Genomic DNA, 23661 nt, shown 5'->3' with positions numbered 1-23661 from the left:
ACCTATTAGATCAATCAGGATTTTAATTTTCATGATAATGGAGGGAGTGGCTCCTACATTAGAAAGGTGTGCCGTAATCACCATTATGGTAACATCAGTAATACTGTTGAAGTGTTTATTCTCTTTAATGCTTTTTTGGGGCCATTGTTACCACTGACCATGTAGTCATAATCCTCCTGAACTCAAACAAGATTCATTTGTCCTGGATATGACTGTTTTTAAGTCTCATTAGCCTGTGCAACACAGCCGACCAATGACAAGAGAGATCATCACTTTTTCTGTACTTCACATATTACCATAACCTGAGAACAATGAGCAAACTGTAATTTTCATAACAAAAACCAGGTTAATACAAACCACTTCATAGAAAATGAACATCAACATAGTGAATTCATTGAACTATAGTCTGATTTTCAATTACTTCTATTAACAGTCAGAGTTGCAGACTTGTTTGGAGAGTTCAGGTTATGCAGAACATCAGTATAAAACATTAAGCATGAATTAGATGGGTGTGTTTTCTATTTGGTATACTGTACCTGTTCTTAGACTGATGGCTTAAATTTCAGCCTGCTGTAATCTATAGTTTAACAGTACAGTCATATTTGAATTGTTCACATTAAATTTATTTGCTTTAAGCAAAAGAAAAGTGAATGTTTTATAACTATTACTGTAAACGAGCACGATTAGCAGTTCAGTAATTTAAAAACGTATTGCTCAAGTAAGATGTCTTGATGAGGACGTGTGTAATTAGTTCTGTAAAATGTGGTCAGTGTAATGTCCAGATACAAGTCAAGGTTGAGCTGCTCTATGGGCCCAAGTCAAGGGCGTGTGGTTTGAGAGATGACAGCTATATTTTCCCCACCAGGACAATAAATGTCATCAGTCCTAAAAATATGGCAGCAGCAGTGCTGTGGTCAAAGGTCAAAATGGACAGAGTTCAAAAATAGAGTTTTTCCCGAAATTTAATGATAGCCATGGATGCCAGCAGGTTCACTGACAGAGATAAAAACCTGGTTGGCCTCCCAAAAGCCACATGGAGAAATATGAAATTTTGTGGCTTCAGTCACCGCCACAGCTGCTGCTGATGTCATTCAAATCTGAATTCATTGAGTTTCAATACACTGCAGATTATGCCATCAGAGTTTCAGTCTCCCCTCAGTCAAAGATTGTCCCAGGTAACTAGTAGATGTAAGTTCAGTCAGTTAGTTAGTCAGCTATTGCATGTTTATCGTATTCATTTAATCTTAGAAAATGTATTCTTTGGTGCTGGACTTTGAGTCTTTGACTGAGAGAGAATGCGTGAAGAGAAATTGTTAAACTCAATAAAAATTTGTAATCGCTAAATATAATATAAGAGGTTATTTTAAAAAATAAATATGAAAGTGCACACATGTAGCAAGACAGCTGCTAATGACAACAACTAAAGCAGCCTTGATTGTAAATTAGGGGGAAAATACCAGTTCTGACAGTAACACTGTTTCTGTGTCAGGAGTGAATAAATAATGTTGTGAATAATTATGTAAACAACTGTCCTCTTTATACAGGTTTCCACACTCCATCCACCTTCTTATATGCCTGTTTGGGGTGCAGTAAAGAAACAAAACACAGTAAATGAAGTTAAAGATGATTTAGTCTCATGAGCCGGCGAGACAATTTCCTATCTAACGCTAGAATGAGCAGTCATGCTAACAGGAGGCTCCTTACATGTTTCAAATAATAAGCCATGTTTGAGGCTGACAAATGCTAATTGAGTGTTTGCCTGTTTGTCTCTCAAAATGATCCCACACTTTGATTTTCCTGCCTGGCATACATTATTATTACACTGCCAGGACCAGCTGTGTGAATAATAATATCTTCCTGTGACTCACTGACCGAGGAAAACATTTCTAAGATGTTTCTGATCAACCGATGCCTAGATGACTGTGACAGTTAAGCAAACAATTATAAAAACGTCCAATATAACAAATGGGTATTTCGAATTTTACAAAATAGTTTAGTTTTTTTTTGGCTCCTAACAATCTGCGTATCTGGGACCATGTGAGGATACAATAGAGGCTTTTTTCCCAGAGGAGGAAACTATGCCTTCTGCCTCTCACCATGTACTGCCAAGTCCTCCTGTATCATTTTATGCTTGATTTTCTTTTCCTATTACCTCATGAACAGACAGTATGGCGGCCCATGGGATATGTCAACATGCAGAGCCATTAAAATATTAGACCTCGTTTATTATTAACTCTGTAGCGTACACAACTGGCAGCAACCTTTTAATATTCATACAGCTTGACTGTTCCCTAATGATGCTAAGAGGACCGAGCGGGATCAGATTAATGCAGGCACACACACACGCACACATGCAGGCGGACTATGACAATCGGGTACATAATTGGACATATAGCTTTTAATAATCAGTTCACTTATCTAGGTGTAACTAATGGAAATGCACACATGAAGGATCTTTAGAGCTGAAGATGTTCGGTGCAGCACTGTGGTCAGATTGACGTGGCCCGTTAGATTAGATCAGCTTGAGCTATTTCTGTCTTTTTTTGGGTCCAAACTCGCTGCAGGGAGGAGAGGTTGGAACACTGTCCGCTCGGCTGAGTGGTCGAGTGAAGGCGACCCGTCACGCACACAGAAAAGACTTTTTAGAACAAACATTTTTTTTAGTTGGGGGGAGTTAAAGCTTTCAGTGAACTGCACCTCATCTGAGCTGCAGGCCTCCAAACAGAGAGAATAAGCTGGTATATTGGTCAATGCTACAAGGACCGAGAAACGTTAATAATGCAGTTTGGACAGCGATATCGCGATCTCTTGCTTTCTCGGGGAGTTGTAAATTTGTCGTTAAAAAGCAAGAACAACAAAACCAGAATTATCCAGACGTGAGTCATCTGCAAGATTGGTCTATGTTTTCTGGATGCCCTTTGTCCCTCTCTATTCTTATCCTGCCTAATTTCCTCTCTGTCTCACACGTTCTTTTTTTTGTCCCCCAGCATGTTGACCTTGTCCCCTATTCCACCTTATTCGATCGGGAGATACTCCACAAAGTAGTGTGTGTGACTGTGTGTGTGAGTGTCTGTGTGAGAGGAGGGCCAAAGAAGAAACACAGTGGTGAGAGAGAGAGCAGTGAAGAGAGAAGGAGGAAGAGAGAGAGCAGTGAGGTGTCCAGCACTTAAATTGCCTGTTTATTTCCAGTCATTGCATCAATTACACTGATACAGCTTAAAAATGGGCCCCTGTGTTTGTGTGTATGTGGGAGATGGGGGATGGAATAGAAAAACAATTAGGAATGATAGATATGGAGATTTTTTTATGCTGTAGTATGCAGTTTTATGCTTTGTGCGAGTCACAGAAACACACAAGGGGACAGAGAAAAGAATTTATGTTTTGTTACCAGGCAGTAAAGGAGTGGAAACTACATTTCACTTGTGATCTTTTTGACATCTAATTGCATGCGCGTGAAGAGGGCTGCCTGGGTGTGTCTGCATGTGTGTGTTATGTGGGGTCAGCCTGTGGCTGCCCTGAGATCGGGTGCGTGATCGTCTGCTCTCTGGAGAAGAGGGGCGTGCCTGTGACAGGCTGCAGTGATTAGTGGAGCTCAGCGGGCAGAATATGTCAGACTCAGCCGACTCCATGAACCATTTCGGCCTGCAACTCTGCAATTTGTCTCCCACTTTGCATCATATAACAGCCTCAATGTGGCTGCTGCATGCGCGTTTGAAACGCTCCCGATTGTCTCGCCTTGCATTTCTTTTTGGGCCTCCTGTGGCGAGGTCGATTTGAAGCACTGATTGGTGAGATGCTACCAAATTACGTTTGCACGATAAGGCTTTTTTTCACAGGAAGGAAACATAATGATTTGAATACACTACAATTACAGCTTACTTTAGCTAATATGAGAGTAAATATTGTTTGAAGTCAACGCTTGTTAAGGAAAAAAAAAACTTCTCAGGTTTGGCTCCTCCAGCAAAGATATTATGAAGAACAAAAATGAATTCAATTAGTGAAACTGAGCAAAATTACAAACTACACTTTAACTGTTTATGCCTTTGACTAAAGTACTTACAGCACCCACTTGTTCTGTCTTAGGCCAAAGATCACTCAGACAGACACGTGCGGTTATACAAGATTCGCACTCTGAAAGCAACCCACATTAACTCTTATATTTCTTATGCTTTGGTTTTCCTCTCAATCTAATTTTCATACGTGAACATGATTTACTGCATTTGAACTTGTTGACTGCTGCAGCACATTATTGTGTAAATATCCCTGAAATGTTGCCTCAGTCTGTTTAGCTGCTGGTTTGTCCCTCTCTGTAAGTTACTATTTAAATATTACATATTGGAAAGTAATTTGATTCATTAGTAGCTCACTGGAAAACTTCTCAACACTTTTCTTTATTGCTCACATCAGATCTGTTAGCTGTCTTTAAAAATCTCAAGCCCTGCAGCCCTTGTACTTGTAGAGCTCTCGTGGCTCTCTTCCACAGCATGTCCTCCATCCTGTCTTCCTTCTCTCACCACAACCGGTCGCAGCAGATGGCCCCGCCCCTCCCTGAGCCTGGTTTTGCCGGAGGTGTCTTCCTGTTAAAAGGGAGTTTTTCCTTTCCACTGTCGCCAAAGCGCTTACTCATAGGAGGTCATTAGATTGTTGAGTTTTTTCAATATAAAGCGCTTTGAGGCGACTGTTGTTGTGATTTGGCGCTATATAAATAAAATTGAATTGAATTGAATTTTAGAGTAGTGTACAGTGTGGTTTATGAAGCTTACATGTGTTGCTACTGGACATTAACGTTGCAAAACAATGCTTATTTACAGATCCAGTAGTTAATGAGCAACATTAGCATTCATCTGCTGTGATGTTTTTATCTAAAAACTGAAAGTTCATTATTGCCTTTTTTTAAAATCATCATTATTTTTTAAACTCTATTTATAGTCTCTAACAACTCTTGAGGGAGTTGGTAGTTTGCAGCAATTACGACAGCATGTTTACCTGGCCATACTTAACTTCTGTTTGATGTTTAGCAGACAGTGTTTTTAGAGCTTTTTCTCAAGAAATACCTGATGCACCCACCAGCTGTTTAAACCTTTTTATTTGTGAGGGGCAGCCAGTCACAAGAGAGCTGCCTTTAATGGGATAGAGTACCTAAAACTACTTGTTTCAGATTGAGAGACTGCACCAATGCCCAGAATAGGATAAATAAGGACTATTTGAACTGCAAATCATGCAAAGCTACCCTACTAGAGTCCAAGAATAAAAACAGCAGGGAATGAGCTTAACAGGTCCTCTTTAAAGCTCTCTGAATCCAAGGGGATCTGCAGACTTGAGGGGCCAATTTTCTGCAGGTTCCTCACCCAGCCTATTTCTGTCACATTGTTTTCAGATTTTCATTTGAGAAGAATCAACAACTGCGCAATGATGCGCTAATGAAAATAATTATTACACTCACCACTGCTGAAGGAGCTATCAGATTTCCCGCATAGGAAATGTCAAAGTAAATCCATGTATTAGGAGGAACTACTTTTAATCAGCCTCTGAACAGCCAATCATACCGGCCTGGCTCATTACTGTCAAAAGCAGAGAGCATGAAAAACATGGATGGCAGATTTAGTGGCCTGCCCTCATCTCTCTGGGATGCATACACAGTTTTTATGGGAAGGGAAACAATTCATCACAGGGCAGTTCATCAGTGGATAACTTTTAATTAATGTTCAAACGCGCGGACCTTTAAAACGCCACCCTCAGCTCACTCCTCTCGAGTTGTCTGCTCCGTTTGTTTCCTTCCCCTTAAATCTACACCTGTTCTTCTTCTTTTTCCCTCCTTGCCCTCAAAGTGTGATTGGTCTATTTACTCATCCGCTTTCACTCCAACACTGCCCCACTCTATTTTCACAGCTTCTCTTTTCCTCTCCACTCTATATTCCCTCCATGTTTACATTAGTTTCACTGGCAAGTCCTCGCAGCTCGCTCCCTGCCAATGTTTGTGTTTTGGTGAATGCTGCCCCCTATTTCCAGCATTTTATCATCTTAATTTCCCTTCAAACCAGCTCATTTATTTCCTTATATCCGTTTTTCTCTTTTTTTTTTCTTTTTGTCCTTGTCCACCCCCACTCTTCTGCCCTGAATTAGCAGCATCAAGGCTGAGAATTAAAAGAAATGGCCGATCAGAGAGTGCAGTGGAAGAGGAAGCTATTGGAAAGGCTCAAAATGGAACCCACACAAGCAAATTGGAGAGTCGTAGCGGGCCTTGATGTAGAAAAGTCCACATAATAAGGGGGAAGAAAAAGAAAAAAACAGTCCGACAGATTGATTCTGAATGAAATTAAAGAGGACGAGGGGGAGAATGAGATCGAGTAAATTGAGCATTACATACTGCATTACAGTGTCTCTTAATTAACCGTGTAAAAGCTTTCTTATTAGGACTGATGCACTCCTCAGTTAATAAGGAAAGAGAGAATGCTCTTTTAGTTGTCATTGAGAGCCTGCAGGGAAGAAGTGAAACAATGCCACACCAAATGAGCGAAAAACAACTTCAAGATAATGATAAAGAAATCTTGCTGTAGTATGTTTTGTCTCAATTATCTGTCATCTTCGTCATCCCGGTCCACGCTGCTCTCCACCCCCTTCCCCGTCAGTGAATACACATTATGTGCAGCCGCGTTAAAAGTCTGATCACATCGCAGGGTATCTGTGTGAGAGCGAAGTGTGTATGTGTGTGAGTGTGTCAAATCACTTCAGCTTCAGGTTCTGCACCTTTGCTGTCTATCACCACCGAACCACTGCGAGGCAGAAGCAATTTCAAACAAATACACGCGCTCATTTGAATCATTTATTTTTATCCCTGTGACAGGATGGACGCACTATAGCAACAGAGATAAAAAACAAACCCTAACTTCAACACAGGCACTGATTTGTAAGCAAATCTAGTGATAATAAGACTAGACGTCGGCTTCCAGAGCATGAAATGAGATTGCAACGTTTAATAATTTGTTCAATGTAGTTATTTGCTTTCTTTCTCTTGATGACAGTTGTAATAATCTCACATCTGTGTTTTAAAAAGAAAAAAATGAAGCTTTAATTTCTTTTTGAATTATGCTCTTAAATGAATATTTGAGCATGATGTGTGTTTCTTATCTTTTATAAGACAAGTCTAGAGAAACACCGTATGTTAACGCTTCACACATCAGAGCTGGACTAGCAGCCCGCTACAGTGTACGACGTGAATTATTGTGTTCTTTTTAGTAATGTTACATTTTAGTTTACGAAAGCATGTTTTGAAGCTTAAGTTGTAGCGCACTGCCTCTCACCATGCTATGCTTTTGGAGCCAGAAATGATCATACTTTGATTAGAGAGAGGAGAGCTCAATTATCAGCTAATACCTACAAGCTACACCTAAAGACTTGGTGCAAGAAAACACGAGAACTTTGCTCATCAAAACTAGAGTTTAGGCTTCCTTGATGGTGTCTCAGTATATTTAACTTTTTTAGTGCTCAAAATTACACCAAAACCACAAACACAGTCGAGGTGTCGTGTTCTTTGACTTGACTTAGCCTAGCCTAGCCTAGCTGAGCAGATACTTTCTGGGCCGCATCCATGTGTCAGTTAGTGTGGCCCCACCCAGTCACGATAACCTTTAATAAAAATCTAAGAGAATATGAGAATGTATGATGTTTATTAAGCTACAGCTGGTAAAAAGTTAACTTAGCATAAAGCACAGAAATAGAACAATTTCTAACCTCGCTAGGCTAACGAAGCCTGTGCGCATAAACTTAAAACTGTCCTTCAAACGTTTTATATTATATTATTATATATTATTGGCTAGCTTAACAATGGAAATCAGTGAGCTTTAGAAGTTCTGGTAGAACGACGTTGTTACCTTTGGAAAGAACCGTGAATCTTTCTTCATGTTGCTTCTATTCAATATGTTGATGGTCACATGTAGCACTAAGTCATAAGGGGTTTTGAGCTACAGTACGATTTAGAAACCAAGCAAAAAATAGTTTCCTAAAATGTTGGAATATTGCTTTATTTAATTTCATTAGCATAATTTGTTTGGATTAAATCAAATAGAACAAACTACAATGGAATCAGTAGAAAAGTTAAACTATACATTTTAATCATGTTTTATGTTCACTGTTTGATTCCTCTGGCTCCTTATTTGAGAATGGTCCAAAAGTAGTTCTTTGAGATAAGTAGAGGTGAGCAATATAAAATAAATAGGAAGACCCAAGGACTGCAATTCCAAACGGTGCAACCTGCAAACAGTATATTACAGATTTTTATTACAGTAATGAAAAACAAGCCCAAGTATATGTTGGATTTTACTTTGACATCTATGGTGCAGTTCTTTTCAGATTGCTCAGCCAGATCGAAGCTGCAGCAGTCCAGATGGGAGACAAAGAGTGTTTGTACAAGCAATTGGGCCTGAGTCAGCAAATTTTACACTGGGCAAATCTGCAATAGCAGCTGTAGCAGTTGGTTGTCTAAGATCAAACTGAACATTGGTCTGGGATGGAGCAACTGCACCGGTGTCATCGTGATTGACGGCTCTTGTTAAGAGCAGGATTTCTGAGGGGGGAACAGCAGCTCAGGCTTGCTCAAGGTCAATCGGGAGGTGTCTGGCAGGAATCCAATTGGAGATTTCAGCTTGAAAATTGGAGATATGCAACCCAACCTGTGTGTCAGAGCTGGGACTCAAAAGGTCAGTTAAGTGTCATACCAATGATAGGAGGAATGACAAGATGTGGTGACAGTGCCAAGAGGTTTAGTGCAGGAGGATGGTTTATCTGTGTCAGGCCTCCTTGGAGAGCAGGATGCACACTCTTATGGGATACCTGTAACAGTGTTTGCTAAAAGCTTAGGAAAAAATGGATATAAACCTGGCCTTCCCCGTTTTGAACAATAAATCTTGCTTTCCGTAAATTTGATAAAAGCTTTAAAGACTCGACTAAGACCTGTCTCAATTTTCCTTTTCTTAAAAAAAAAAAGACTTCTAAATTGAACAAATTAACTTTATTGTCTGTGCTGCTGCACAATTTCTGCTGGAGTCGTGTCTCCCAGCAATAAATCACAACAGTTATTATGATTAAACGATTGCTGTCCTCATGAGTTCATTTGTAGCTGTCAAATGTTGGTTACGTTCTGTGATGTAAGCTGAACAAGCCTCTGCGTGTCCGTTTGATTTGACTCTGTAGGCACCGGTGCCACCTGGCATGGAAGGTTGTTAGTTTTCAGCCAAACCATATAATAATGATATACTGGAATTAAGTCATCCTTGTGTCCTTGTCTTGTCTCGTGTGTATTACTTTCCCTGGAACACTCTCTCACAGTCTGTTCTCTAAACCTAAAACAGAATTATGGATTTGATCAACTGGTCTCTGAATGCTATTGACCCCTTTTCTCAACGAGAGAGCCCGAGTGCCCTGGAGGGACTTTCCCTGCCAGATACATGATGGACGGGTGGCAGAAATGGAGGGTCTTGTGCCTGGCGGAACTGTCGATCGAGGACGCTGCAGACATCTACCTATTCGGAACAATGATAACAGGGTTCCTGCTGATCGGAGCTGGCTTGGCCCTGGCTTATCGGAGAATTAAGAAAGCGGAACCGACTGTTCAAACCCCCCCAAGGCTGCCCGCTGGGATTGAAACGATGGGACGAGGCGTGACTTCTCAGAATGGGCTCACTGAGTGCAGCATGGTTAAGACCTTGGATGAGCATATATTGGGTTACATCAAGGAGAGGTCTGCTCAGAATAACACCTCTGAGCGAAAGTTGGATTACATTGTGGAACAGCTCACTGCAGTCGTGAGTTCTCAGAATCGGCTCTCTGAGCACAAGAATGACAACACCACGGAGTGCAAGTTTGATAACATCATGGAGAAGCTCGCGGTTCTCCAACGGGAGATTGAGAGACCAGTGTCGGAGTGTTAAAGAACAGCTTTGAAATTCTCATGAGCTGCTTGCATAAAAGAAAAATCAACAACATCAACAACATCAACATCATAATGCGGATATCCCCTCGGCGCCAGCTGTGGGCTCAAGGCTGGAGCCGAACAAAAACTCCCTGATAACGACTGTGTGTTGACTGTTCTTCCCACTCTATGGAAGGCCACCTGGGTGGGCTGGTAGACTGTTTACTTAGCCTGATAGGGTGAAGGACACTGTCTCAGCTGAACTATGAACACGCACACACATACATTTACACTGATAAGCACTCACACATCCCCCTTCCCCTCCCTTCCAATGCCTTCGATACTTGTTGCCTCCTGGGAACACGAGGCGGGTCTGGGCCCGTGCTGGAGAGTCGGCGCAGTGGCAGGATGGCTGCTGTGTTGCCTGGGATTACTCCTCATCCCCTACCCAACCGTGTTGCTGGTCACATGCTCTATAATGTTGTACTGTGGACGTTTATGTGCTTTCTGTGCAGAGGAGTTTTTTTTGCTTCCTGTTCTCATGCTGTCCTCCTATAGCCCAGCCCAGAGTAGAGGTCTCTTTTTTTCTCTTGTACTTTCCCATTGTAGTGTACATTTCAGTGTTTTTTCTGTAATGCAACTGTTCTCTGACTTTTATCCCATTGTGATTATTTTTATTTTATTTTGTTTTGAATTATTTTAGTTTCCGTTAATTTCCTGAGTGGGTTTGCTAGTTTCAGTTTAGTTTTCATTGCTTGAAAATGTTTAGTTTTTGTTTAGTTTTTATTAGTTTCAGTGTTAGTTTAAGACTTTATAATTGCTATTGTATGAAGGGCATGTGTCAGAGGCAAGATTTAGGAAAATCAGCATGAATATTACAATATAAACACAACTCTTTGAAAGAGGTTGACTCACAGTTTTGTAGACATCCAAAGCCTCAATAAACACATCTCATCAGCCAGTTTGTGATAACAAATTTCACCAAATTAACAAATACCAAAAATAATTCCTCTATATGTTTTTCTCACAAAATAATTTCAGTTAGTTTAAATTTTCTAAAAAGTTCTAATTTTGATTTTTTTTTATTAACTAAAGTGTTGTTGTTTTTTATATCTAGCTTAATTTTTTTAGTTTAGTTTTAGTTAACTATGTTAACCTTGGTTATTGACAGGTAAAATATTTTATTATGGTTGACCTGCTCTTGTTCTAATGTGCAAAATCATTAACATAATAGGAACCGCATAATTGGACAAATTAGCTGGGATACCGTTGTAGTGTCGATGCAGCACAGTTGTAACAGCTGTTGTTATTTTTTCATGTGTTTTTCCTCATCTATTTTCCCTCTTCTTTACCAGCCAGAGAAAGACTGCTAACAGACTTAGAAGAATGCCCAGCTTTTAGTTTTTTGGCAAAAAGTGGGCAAAAAGTAGTTAGACAAACTAAAAATATTAGATTCATATTTTCACTTATCTTTAGAAAGATGGCAAAGATTTTAGTCCCTCTTTTGTTAACAGCACGAGCATGTCTGTGCTTAATGATACAAAAGATTAGGGTCTAATGATGATGCCACTTGTACAATTCTACCAGACACAACAAAACTGAGAATGTATAAGAAATGAAAGAGCATGTGGCATTGCAGTGTGGCCAAATTTAGCCTGGCATCAGTATCAGTTGGGGTTGTAGCAGTGACTGTGACACACAGCTCACAGAACCAATTAAGACACTTGGAAGCTAAAACTCCCACTAGCTTTAATTATTGTCGAAATCAGTCTCTCATAAGTCACAACTTACTGAAATTCTAACACAAAGAGAAGAAACACATTTTCAGATCGTGTCACTCGGTTGACCGTTACAAATGAGCATGAATCTGCTTCAAAATCACAGAAATCGATCTTTCACATAACTCCGAAACACTTTAAGATTTTTATTCTCCAGTTTTGATCAAAGTTAGAACCCTCTGACTTACATAACAGTCATTTGCCGACTTGTAAACCCAATTACAAGCAGCAACTTCTAAATTCTACCACAAATCCCAACGCTTGGTTGATATTTATTGAAAAGTATCCATAAGACATCTGAAGCATTTCCTGGATAACAAATTCCTACTCTGTAGAGACATTTCTTTGTTTTATAAAATAGACACAGTTTGTTTGCTCTTGGCAGAGAAAGTGGGGCTCACTTTCAAAAACATATGCGTGTTATTGAAGGAGTTAAAGATGACACTCCTATTACCGTTTATGTTTTAGTATTTCTCTCAGCGTGATGAAGATTAGTGATTTGTAATTATTAATTATCAGAATTTAGTTGGATTATTTCAGGTGCTGATTCTGAGCTAAAGCATGTGCAAAACACTGAAGTTTAAATTTCTTTGAAAACATCTGTGCTACTCTTAAGAGTTCACTGTGAAAGAGAGTAGCACAGAACTAATTTTAGTCGGCACATTTATTAAGAGGAAGAGCGAAGGAGCAGTGCTTCCCTTCTCGTTTTACAAGTCGGATCAGATTAGATTTGGTTTCACAACATGAGAAGTAAGCTGAAGTGAGATGGCGTGCTGTCTCGTGTCACAACGCAGCCGTGAGAAAGAGACATGATCAGCATCAATGCGACGCAAAGACGGAGAGCCAACAGAGTGGAGCTTCAGAGGTGGCTGCTAGTTGGGAGCTTCAAATGCCATTTACTCCTTTACAAAAAGAAGGTGTGACAGAGCTTTAGGAGGGACAAGTAACAATTTAGTGAGGTTAGAAACAAAGATGTGGAACACGTCACACAATTCATCGAACAGTTTCTCTACAGTTTCTCATCCATCACCATACCGAGGCGATCATCCTTCCTAACTGAAAGAAGCAATCAGTTGGATGGAAAATCAAGTGAAAGGAAATGAGTCGCTTAAGATCACAGACTTTATATTTTTTATCAAATGCGATCAAAGTTGGGTAAATGAAGACCAGATAACTCACTCCGCTAACCTAGTGTAGATGAGGAAAAGTAATAACGGGATATGTAATGCAGCTCCAGTTTAATCAGAGATGTGACACTTGAATGACACTGATGGCCGAATGTGCTCCATTATGATTTTCCTCTCGCTCCCATTCTCCGCAGAGCATAGATTTGAAGTCAGAGGTGACAACTGATCCACGTCAAAGCCGAGCATAAAAACACGGCGGAAAGAGCTGTTCCTAAAAACAGTGAGAACACACTCCTACACGCCGACATCCTGCCTCAGCCTCCCAGAGTTTATGGACCACATGCCGACAGGAGCCCAAGGAGACTCAGCCTGGGGACTTTGAAGGAATCGTGTGGGGAAGAACGGTGCAAATGATACGGCTGCACCTCCTTCCCTGCCTGCCTCGCTTCAAAAAGTAAGCTTTATGGTGTGGACTTTCTTTTACCCTATCTTTAATCTAGATAATGCTTTTAGCTGTTTCTTGATGTACTCAAATGGAATTAAAGCATCGCCCTCTGTGTTTGAACTTGTCTGTCCTTCTGCTGTTTTATTTGATGATTATTTGTTATGCATGTATACCTTGCTAATGCCCTTAGAACTGCTTTAATTCTTAGATGCACAGATTCAGCGAGGTGCTGGAAACATTCCTCAGAGATTTTGGTCCACGCTAACATGACAGCATCATACAGTTGCTACAAATCTTTTGGCTGCAAATCCATGATGTGAATCTCCCATTCCACCACATCCCAAAGGTGCTTTATTTGACTGAGATCCGGTGACTGTGGAGGCCATGAGGTGTGCCTAGAAAATATCTCCCAGCATCCTGAACTGTTGATACAAGGCAGGCTAGAGCCATGTTTTCATGTTATTTATTCTAAATTCTGATCATACCATCCGAATGAATTTTGTGTTTAAAAATCCATGCAAATTGTAGCCTCAGCTTCATGTTGTCAGCTGACAGGAGTGTTACCCGGTGTGGTCTTCTGCTGCTGTAGTCCATCTTTTTCAAGACTCGATACGGTGTCTGTTCAGAGATGCTCCTTCGTTGGTTGTAAAGAGTGGTTATTTGAGTCACTGTTGCTTTTCTGCTCAGACCTCTGACCTCACGAAGTCCGTCTGGCACCAACATCTACAGATAGATAGATAGACACGTACGTAGATATACATTACAGATGAGAAACAGGCACATTTTTCTTCTTTTATTAAACAGAACTTTTTTATCCATGGTTAGAGGAGCTCTACCTTAAGCTAAGTGCTGTTCTAGGTTTTTTCTTTTTTCTCAGTGAAACTGAAGCTTGGCACTGAGGCTCAAACTTAATGTAATACATTTTAACCCCATCTAATGTGATTCTAACTCAATGGACCTTTGTATTGGAGCAACATTTTAAAAGCATTTGCCTACAACAGACTCACTTTTATAAATTGAACAGAATTACTTGCGACTGTCCCCGACTGTGATTTTCTTTCATCCTTTAGCACTTCTATGGAACCCCACCCCCCACTGTGGTTCAACTAAGTGTTGATATTTATTGAATTTAAAGCCACAGCAACAAACCGAGCAAGAGGAACACCTTTACTGCACTACCTCTTTGTCAAATGGTGGGAGTAATTAAATAAGACATAAATGCAGCCATTAAACAAACTAACACTTATCAACAGTTAAACAGTGAGCAATAAAGCTCGATTATCCCACTCATTTTCTCGTTTTGGGCATGAGGCCAAACAAAGCAATCAGTAAAAGTCTCTCTAAAAGCCAGCCCCCATTAGCAAAATATACTAACTTGCTACCTTTGGTCAATGCTCTGAAGTGAGCTGCCTCTCGTGAAAGTGGAACGCCAACATATAATTTTCATGGATATAGCTTCTAAATTAAGAATAACACAATACCCTTTGTGTTTCTAACTCAGTCTGACCGGATTTTGTGGGGGTGAAAACGAGGTCGCGTGGAGTCATAAAAGAGCGAAAAGTTTCGAAAAAACTGTGCAAGGCATCTTGGGATTCAAAGCAACTTTTGCTTAAGATCCGAACACTCCCACAGCTGATATTTCATGCAGCAGAAACCCACACACACACTGAGAAGTCAAAGCAAAGTGTACACTGCACAGGATCTTTTCCGGGCCCCGGAGGCGGCCTGTATCTATTTATCCACTCTAATTTCTCATATGGTGAAGGATAAACTCAAACTGCTTCAAGTGTGACAACACAAAATTGTATTTATTAAGAGAAGCCTGCTTACTTATACTAGTTGTTTTAATCCACCACTGCAATTTAGTCTCACAAGACAATGTTAGATGCATTTAATGGCTCTGTAATAAATTTACTGCGTAGCATGGCTGCTGTAATTTTCTTTGGATGAAGTTTTATTAGGCAAAAGTGGATTGGTATTTGCCAACATATATTACTTAAAGGAAAGGCAAGCATCTGTTTTGCTTCACATCCCAGTTTGGACGATATAAAGACTAATAGGCGAACCGTGCACTAACAGAAAGCGACGTGGAGAAAAAGAAAAAGAGAGCGAGAGAAAAAAAGCAAAAGCAAAGGAATTAACTGTGCAGAAAAAGAACAAAGTCACAGAAGGGAAGATGAAAGCATTATGAAATGTAGTTGATGTAGGCAATTTAGGACAAGGGATTTAATGACGTTTGTGAATGCGGCACAGACAGCCGACATGGCAGCCAAACGTGAAAGGACAACACAACTGTAAAGGCAGGCATGATGATGAAGCAAAAGAAAAGTGGGTCTCAGTCAGCCGCTTCATTGTTCCCACCAGAAAAATGCGACAGGGAGAGCAAGGACGAAAACGGCGCCTGTGTCTTCTAAGCGATACATACAGCTGTTCGGTTAAACCAGCGCAGCCTCTAATTGAGTCCTTATATTTTGAGGTCGTGCGTGTAAACAGGAGCGGCTTTATTTTTTTTAAGTATTGTACAGAGTCTGACGAATAGAATGTGAAATGTGTGGCAATGTGTAGGTGAGAATATAATGATTAAGCAAAGGAAAGGGAAATGAGTCATACAGTCAACAGGCAAGTAAGAAGATGAGATAATGGCAGCAACATGTTGGAAACTGACCTATGATCAACCCAGCCAAGGACTATAATAGATGAGTTATTCATCAGACTTTCTGACTCAGAGTTCCTATTTTGATAGATCTGAAGTAGGATGGCATTTTTATTTTGAAATGTTGAGAAGTCCAAGGACAAACTGTACTCAATGCACGAATGTTCTCAGGCTGTAAAACCATACACGCCTGGGTTTTCTCCTCTTTATTTCAACACCACAACACTAGAGTAATGTATTGTACTGAGGGCATATTGCACCTAATTTACATTTCCCAGAATCATTTCTTTGTGTTACACTACTATGACATGGCTAAATACAACATTCACGTCCACACAGGGCTGTAAAAATGCTGCTGAAAATCACCAGATTGCCAAGCATTTCTTCAGCTTTGCAACAACATAATCACAGTTCCTGCAAGATCATCATCATTTCTTCACCGACACCAGTGTAGTTACCGCTCTGGTGACCTTAGCCTCATACCAATATCACCGACGTTTGCTTGGTAGTTAAAAAAAAAAATCAGTTTTAAACCAATCTTGAGATCATTAAAAATGTAACGATTTACGCACACTAATTAACAATTGAATGTGATCTTGATACATAGTATGCAGGATGTGAAAGACTATAAGTGAAATAGTCTCTGAATTTAGCTAGCTCATGTTAGCTAAGATCATAACGGTGTTTAAAGTCATAATTTGGACACAGTTTTAAAAATCAGTCTGCACTTAGGCTTCAACCTGGTCTTGTGGAATTTCATATAAATTATTATGTTTATATTATTATTATATAAACAGAAAAAATATTCAGAATTGAAACAGAATTGAAGAATACGAAATGAAGAACGGTCATACATTTAGTTAATAAAGATAAAAATGTAAATATGTAGTTTTTGTTCTCTTTAATAATTACAGCATGACTATGCATCAGCTACAAGACAGAGTCGTGTAGACTCATGTAAAATAGTCAGTTTACACAGTATTTGTCACATTACTTTAGCAGTTTTTAGATGGCTGACTTTTATGTTTACAGGCATGTTCAGGTCTTGTTGGACCTCCACCATGGCCGCCAGGCACAACCTAACAGTCCTGTAAAGGTGTCAGGGATACAGAGAGGTTTTCAACTGATGTAATCGTTTTCTATTTCCTCTCTTATTTCTGAGGTTAATTTTCACCCGAAGGCACAATGTTGTTTTGTGGCTCAGCTGCCCGGGCCTCCCACCACAGCCCTGTATTTATATTGCAACTTATCAGGATTGAATTCAAATTTAACCAATTAAGCTAACCAATCTCACTGTCTCTCCACCTCTCACAAATAAAAAAATCCAATCAGAGTCCTAGCTGAAGCGTGACAAACACAGGCTGACTCCTTGACTCAAAGGCAGACGATAAATTTGCCTTTGTAAGTCCCGTTTGAAATGAGTGTTTTCTCAAAACGGAGACGCTGGCCCTTCTCGTGCTTAAAGACTTTCCTCTATTTTATGTAGCAGAAAGATTAAAATCAATGCAAATGATTTCAGAAGCCAGTGAGGCCTTGATAAAACACTGCATTATGCTCACTGACACAGACGTGACACATCTAAAGTTTATTTCCCAGATACTCTGCCAAGCCAACTCTGTCTCAGTGTCTCATACATCAGTGTGGCAGAACTGCATCTGCATTAAAATATAGATATATGAAGAGATTTATTTTAAATAAAACTGTAGATCAGATGTGTTTACTCTAGATTACTTTAGTAGATTTCATTTTTTTTCACAAAAAAAACCCATGAAAATTTCTGTTTGAGAATATTTAAGTCATTTCACATCAGAAAGGAAATTTCTGTGAAAAACTATACTGTAAAAGGAGACTCAATAGACAAGCCAGCAGTTTTGTCCTTGGGTTAGAGACATTTTAAGACAGATAACTGCCACCTAAACAATCTGAATGAAAATCTATGGCCCTCCAAAAGTTAATAATTTACTTTATAACAGCCGAACCAAACCCATAACCCGGCCCCGTTGATGCATTGACTGAACCTCAGAGTGGAACGTCACCGCTTTTTTCCCCTTTTTTTCCCAGTGTCAGGCATATCTACGTGATGGGATGAGCCAGAGACATTGATCATATTGGCACGCTGGATTGAGCTGTAAATGAAGCCATGGTGTAAATCTTTGTGAAAGTGTATTAAAAGTATAAAATGCAGGCAAAAAAAAGCTGTTTGAACATTTTTTGGGGGGTGGGAGCAAAGACGTTTATTAAGTTTGACTAGTTATTTTATACTGAAGTTGTGTTATGGCTTTTTCCAATAGACTGCATATACAAGATGGATGTACCCACTTTAGTATCACTAACTGGTTTCTGGTGCTCAGACTTTGAAGCCTCAATGTTAAAAGTTTTTACTGCTATTATGTTTGTTTTTTGAAGCCAGCTGTTGTCATATTTAGATCCAAGAAGTGCTGAGAAATGCTATTTTAGCATCATGGCAGCAATGCTGTCTCACAGCAAGAAGGTCCTGGGAGTCCAAAGACATGCACTTATTGGAGTTATGTTAATTAGTGACTCCGTGATAGACTGGGAAGCTGTCTGGGGTGTAGCACCTCTCACCCTGTGATAGTCAGGATAGTCTAGAACCACTTCTGTTTGACTGTGAGTTGGATAAGTAGAAGAGAATGGATGGAACACAAAGTTATCAGCCATAACCAGTAAGGTTGGTTAGCAAGTTGCATCCAAATACTTTATAGGTGCAAGGACACCCACAACAACAACTAATTAGCTCTAGGTATGTCATAGGATTGGTGACAAAGTCTGTCCTATAGCTTTGGTCCAGAGGGAGAGAAGTTTAGGTCTCAAGAAAATTCAAACTGGTGAACAGTTCTCATTAACTGGAATATTATCCAAAAACCATTGCTGCTTTTTGTAGCAGGCTGTACATGTGGTTTTAATTCTGTTCATTTGAGCTTTTGATGTTGATATTTTAACATCTTTAAAGTTAAAATTCTTACATTATCCTTATCTTAGTTCGGTCTAACATTTTTTCAAGTCTTTAAAATGTTAAATACTCAAGGATGCTAGCATGATAGCATAGGATTATGAACAAAGAAGGATTTGGCAGTTGACTGAAGCTTAAGATGTAAGCTTCAGTAGTGTAGTGGGAAACCTGAAAAAATGACTTGACTCAAAGTAACTCCGAAATTAATTTAACTGTGAAATCTAGCAGTAGATTTGTTTTTTGTGTGGACAGGATGTGATCAGCTGACCTCTGCTGCTGACTCCATTGCATTGTTGCTGCTCTCGAGCCCTAGGAAGTGTAAAGGTGCTATAAACACCTCAGTTTAGCAAACAGTGACCATGAACTTTACACCTTGCTCTTTAACATAGTCTGTTACTGTGAGTTTTACTACGCAGCACACTGCACACTGCACACTACCCAGCTGAGCCCACACTTTTATATTATTCTTACACAATAATGCAGCTGAATAACATAGTTAGTATTTTTCAGTTTGTACAATAAAAACATGTTATAATATGAAATAACAAGCAACACGTCCTGTACAGATCTAATATCAGATTAAAGATCTTTAATCTGATATTAGACTCAGGGCATCTCACTCAAGCTGAGCTGTTGGTAGATTTAAGCAATAATCTTGATCTTCTATCCTCACTTTAACATATCTCACAAAATAAAACAAATGTACTTTTAGTAAGTGTTAGTTTGTGTTTGTTGATATTCATTGAGGTGTTTAAAAATCCGATTTTAATTAAATAAATCAATAAACTTAAAAATCAATGTAAAAAACAAACAAAACAACCCATAATTTATACTCACTGCCCATCTGTAGAACTAGCTAGATATTTTGAATCCTGGGTATTCCCCTGTTTATTAGACACCTCATTGACAAAGGAAATATTTTGATAATTTGTGGTCATGAACTACAGTTTTGCTAATTTAATTGTGACTTGAAAGCTGACCAGCACTGCTGTCCCTAGAGAGACACCAGTAGCATAGCTAAACATCTTAAGCTCTCTTGGATACAGCAATTCTTTTATAAAGTGCTTCAATTATTAAGTCAAGGATATTTTTTGCAACTGTTGTTGGTAAGGCTACGAAGTTCAATTCAGTTGACTCTATTACTGTAACACCCTTAAGAAGCTGGTTCATACCATTGATCAGGGTTAGCATGCATTACATTTGAACCAAAATCCCCCTGAAATCCTGTCAACATCACGGGAGATTTGGTGTTACCTTGTCACACAGCGCAAGAGCATATCGCTGCGAGGATCTGTGGCCCTTTTGTTAATGCTGAAAGGATATACCTGTAATCTGGCTGTCTTGAGGAAGAAACACTGAGCCAAAATAATTCAGGGGAAGTAGCTACAGTGAAGAGGACAGAGAATTAAACTGGTGGCCCGACAGAACGTATTACAGTGCTGTAAAGATAAAACACATTATAGTGCTGTGAAGCTATATATCAAATCTTTCTAGGGTCCCGTGAGCTGCATACCCACCCGCAAACAAAACCCTGGAGATGAATCCCAGGCTATGAATCAAGTGAAGCACTCTGTAGCTACCCTGCAGCTTGTATTATTTTGCAGCAGCATTTTCTCAAATATATATGGGGTAAAATACATGGTATTAATTATTTATTGACATGTATTTCATTATTCCTTTAAGATATTTAAGGGAATGAGATGCCAAATGCTGAGTTTGTGAAAGCGTCACAAACACAGAGCTGAGTAATGAAAGCACTGGACTTTTTGTTAGCGAAGTGTCCAGATTTATTTAAGCATTTTTAACAGTTATTTATCTCTTTTACATGATGTAGTGTACAATATTAGTATAGCATCTATTTTCTAGTGGTCTTGGAAGAATCTGGAGCTCCTGAACATAAATCCAAATCAGGGTCATTACAAAGCTTAGACCCTCCTGCTGCGAGGCAATGGTGCTAAATGAGCCACCGTGTCGCTTAACATTTATATAGGTTATATACACTGGGCCTTTGTGTCAGCAGCTGAGATAAGAAATGGCTGCACGCAAATCCAATCCTTCCGTCATGCCAGGAAATCGGTAAACATAAACAAGGAAAGGGGAAAAAAGTATGTTGGTGTGGGGCGAATCCATTAATGCTGCCTTAGCCTTTAATGTGTTGCCCAACCTGCCTCTATGACATATTCAGAGAGGGGAGGTTGATAGAAATTTAACAGGATTGTAATGCATTGGTTTCATTAATTAATTTATAATGAAATTGTATTACAAGCTCCAAACACATTTGATTTAAAAATATGCCAGGTGTATAGCTAAATTACATCTTGCATATGTTAAAGAAGCAGAACATGGAGTACAACAGAGATTTATTTTTTCTTTTAGCTTTGTATAATAGAACATAATAGAGTATAAGTGTATAATCCTCTAGCTCTATTTCTACGCAGAGTCATATAAACCTGCTGCAACCTTTAGGATTTGCCTAGCAGGCCATGTTTTTCTATCATGATATCAGATGTTTTGAGTTCCTTGTCATCGCCCTAAGCATCATGCTTTGTGTCATCTTTTCCTTTCCCCGTGTCCAATCTGCACATCTAAAATGTTCTCTATGTGAGATAAGCTGTGGACCACTATTATCGTTTCACCGCCATTAGTGAAGTGGGTTTCCTTATACGTCAGCAGCCACTTTGGTCATCTAAAATCCACTTTTGCAGATGTCTCAGTCCTATCCCTCTGTGAGGTCTTAATGGGGAGATGGGATTTAAAGGTCTTGCACACAGCTGCTTTCTGTCACTCCCCCTCACCCGCCCCCTCTGTCTCTGTTTTTCTATTTATTTATTTTTTATGTAAATCGATCTAGTCTTGGGTTCCAGTATTAGATTGGGGGGTTGTTGTGTGTACTGTACTGTGCCTGAGGCGGCTGGCTGTCTGGCTAACACATTACCCCACATCCCTGCTTTACTCCCCACTATAGATAACTGAAATTTAGACAACCATATAGATTGTCCACATGTGGGTTAATGTTTTTGCAATTTGATCCTGCTTGGCTAGACAAACACACAGTAAGCATTCACACATGCACAAACACAAATAACAGTTGTGTGCTCTTTACGTTTTTATGCCATTTTCTAATAGGTGCAGACAAGTGAGCAACCACGAGGCAAAAAGAAAAAAAATGCTGAAATGTGTGTTTGCTATTCTTTGTGGCACCTGCTTAATCCAGAGAATCACAGCTCAATATGCTCTATTAATCCCTCTGGCTCTGTGCACCACTTCAATCCCACACCACATCTATCTTGTTTTTATAGGGCTGACCCAAATACTCCAGTGTTGAAGAGACTCACTGCTGAAGCTCTTGGGATTCAAAAGTCATCCATTCTTTAGCACTACTCTGCCTCTCGCTGTCTCGAACACACAACCTGCACGCGCTGGAAAACCCAACACCAGAATACATTATACTATAGTCATAAAAATGAATCAATATCAAAGTGCATAAAGTAAAAAAAATTCAGCTTTTTAAATGTTTTATTTCACTCTTCAGGTTCCACTTAAAGTGCACTGACACCACTTTGCTGTGTCAACAGGACTGAAGAGGAAATAGGCTCAAAAAGGGATTAGTGAGTAGCAGTTTAGCTTTGAATGTGAATATTTTGCGGAGCTCGGGACACAGAGCACAGATGTTAGTCTCACTTCATATCTGACAACGTGTCATGAGAGGAGATGCTAAAGGACAGTACAGCAGAATAAGTCCTAAATAATGCATGACAAATGCATTTTTTCCCTTCCGCTTCTGCAATAATCTGCCCTGATAAGGGCTATAAATGTAGAAATATTTGAACCACATTTGAGAGGGTTGGGAAAAACAGTCTAAATGTATTTCCAAGTTTCTATTCAACTCATGAAGACTGAACTAAGAGAAACTGTCCAGAAACTGTGTGCGGGTTTTTTTTTAAAATATCACCCTTCCCATCTATAGAAATTCAATTTTTTTTTGTGTGACACTTTCTGCTGCAGCCAAGATATAAATTGCTTTCAGCCTAGTTCAATCTCAGACATCCACTTTTTTTCTGCTTCACTCTATGTTTTTAGTGAAAGTATCAAATGGTTACAAACATAAAAGTGTCCAAATAGGCTGGATATCTAGACCTTGAAGTTCAACTGGAAATCTAACATAGTAGTGAATTATTAATGCACTCACCTGTTAACATCTGCCACTCTTAGAGGAGAATAAGTGCAATCTTCCCTTTGTGAGAAAACAAATATACAACATTTGGACTGAAAAGTGAAAGACATTCAGTAATTCTCTACTAAAACGATCCCTGACCTGCCACAGCTGAACAACTGCAGAGGCATGTGCTTGTCCTTTTTTTTTTTTTTTCAAACAGTGGTTCATTACACTTGAAAATGAGTGAAATGTCAACGAAGTTTGTCCTTACAATTTTCACTGTTTTTGTAAGAAACATGCATGCATAAAGTTATCTTTGCAAATACATGTTTAACAAATTCAGCTTGCAGCAAATGTGTCATTTGTTTTGGTTCATTATGGTGCCGTCTAACCTACGCTCTGTATGAAAGCCGACTGGCTCTGGCAGATCACCTCGGATTTGTGAGGAAATCAATACTACAGCCTGGCTATATGCTGCTGCGTGGGCCTTAACGTTCTGACTAATGGCTCTGGTTATTGAAGACTGTGATTGGCCCAAGTTGTCACTGATGGTGTTGCAATTTAGCGGTTTCCAAATCTCCATCGTCAATACTGTGCTTGACTGTTGTGGTGTGTCAGTAAAAA

General features: G+C 39.5%; 1 protein-coding gene across 1 annotated transcript in view; it reads left to right on the top strand.

Moving 5' to 3' along the window:
* Positions 1–23661, top strand: part of flrt1a (fibronectin leucine rich transmembrane protein 1a) — a 42677-nt gene that overhangs the window by 13752 nt on the left and 5264 nt on the right. The window contains exon 2 of the mRNA XM_085469827.1: positions 13007–13266. The gene's annotated coding sequence lies outside the window, so the exon portion shown is untranslated. The remainder of the gene's footprint in view (positions 1–13006; positions 13267–23661) is intronic.

Source organism: Copadichromis virginalis, linkage group LG10 (genome assembly GCF_057382275.1).
Source record: "Copadichromis virginalis isolate Kocher_CV1m ecotype Utaka linkage group LG10, C_Virginalis_male_GT1.1, whole genome shotgun sequence".
NCBI classification, from domain to species: Eukaryota; Metazoa; Chordata; class Actinopteri; order Cichliformes; family Cichlidae; genus Copadichromis; species Copadichromis virginalis.
Note: the sequence above shows the minus strand (reverse complement) of the source record. Positions and strands in the feature narration are given on the sequence as shown.